The sequence below is a fragment of the Cynara cardunculus genome (assembly GCF_001531365.2).
Source record: "Cynara cardunculus var. scolymus isolate 2C chromosome LG 5, CcrdV1, whole genome shotgun sequence".
In the NCBI taxonomy this organism is placed as follows: domain Eukaryota; kingdom Viridiplantae; phylum Streptophyta; class Magnoliopsida; order Asterales; family Asteraceae; genus Cynara; species Cynara cardunculus.
The window spans coordinates 22198886-22200608 of NC_037532.1; positions in this window are offsets into that span (position 1 = coordinate 22198886).

Below are 1723 nucleotides of genomic sequence, written 5' to 3' on the forward strand. Positions count from 1 at the left end.
CAAGAATTTTGGTCGTGATGTTTTGAACGAAACAATTTCATATATGAAAATTAAGTGAAACGGGTTCATATATGATGAATAAGTGAAACAACTTCATGTATGAACATCAAGTGAAACAATTTCATGTATGATAACTAAGTGAAACAAGTTCATATATGAAGAGTTTGTGAACCAAGTTCATGTAATTCACACATGTCTGCTATCTTTTTCTGAAAATTGTTTTCTTTCATTGATGAAGCTTTGAATTTCAATGTTGAATCTCAAAGTGAACCTCTTTTTCAAAGTGAATCTGTTTTTTATGAACATGTTTTTATGTTCATAAGTGAACTTGCTTTCATGTTCACGAGTGAACCTTTTTATATATGTAAATAATGACTTATGATAAAATACAATTCTTTTTTGTGTTTAGTAGTGTTGCAAGTTTAGAGCATCCTTCCAACAACTGGTTCTGCTCTATTTTCATCCCACTCCCACCATTAATCATCGGCCTCCACTTCTTTCACCTTTGTGTTTCCTCTTCACACACACACAAAAATCACATACAGTTGCAATTTTGTAGATTGAAATGATGACAGTTGAAGAAAACAGAGTCGTCGATACTGAAGATGATAATGATAAAACAAGTACTGCCATTTTTTCGATTGCAAGATATGATCACTTTCAAGATTATGTGTTCACTAAAGAATCACGCCAGCAAAATCGGATATGATGCAGTTACTCAACGACGTTGGCGATATTTTCGGGAACTCGATAGTTTCCTTTTGGTTTGGATTATTTCTTTCTGTTCACAAGTGTTCACACTCAAACCAAACCCTTTCACATGCCTCACTTTCACTTTAATTAAAAAATGGTGATTGTCGAAAAAATAAGGGGACTCTCTATGTATGTGTATATATATATATATATATATATATATATACATATATATATATATACACACACACACACTAGGTTCGAACTCGTGTATTACACGGGGTATTTTACAAAATTTAAATGAAAGTGGTATGCATTTTATAAATGAATAAATAATAATATAAGTAAATATAAAGAACTTGTAAAACAAAATTTGTAACAAAACATAAATGAAATTAATGAAAGGTAAGTAGGTAAAATATTAATAAATAAGAAGCATGTATCATAAATTACTAAATACTTCTTTATATACAACATTCTTTGTTCTATTGCTAATTATACCATCATCATCATCTATAATTAATATTTTAAACCTTGTCTGCTTTTAACTCTAGATAAAGCAACATATAGCTGACCATGGGTGAAGACTGGTTGTCTTAAAAATTAATCAACCTTCGATGATGACTGTCCTTGGCTTTATTTATGGTCATGGCAAAACATACAACAATGGGAAATTGTCTCCTTTGAAATTTGAATGGAATCTTTTTGTCTATAGATGTCAAAGACATTCTTGGAATAAATATCTGTTTTCTAATATTGGTCCAGATATGATCTCTTCTTCTATAATCCGATTTCCCAAAGATGTCACTCGTAGTCTAGTTCCATTACATAATCTAGATTTCTGATCAATATTCACTACAAAAATGCTGGGTATCAGCGAGGGAAATTTCCCTCGCTAATCCGTCGCTGAAAGGGTTGTCCGTCGCTGATCCGTCGCTGATACTCCGTCGGTCAAACAGTCGTAGGTAATGCTATCAGCGACGGATCAGCGACGGAAATCAGCGACGGATTTGCGACGGACACTTTCAGC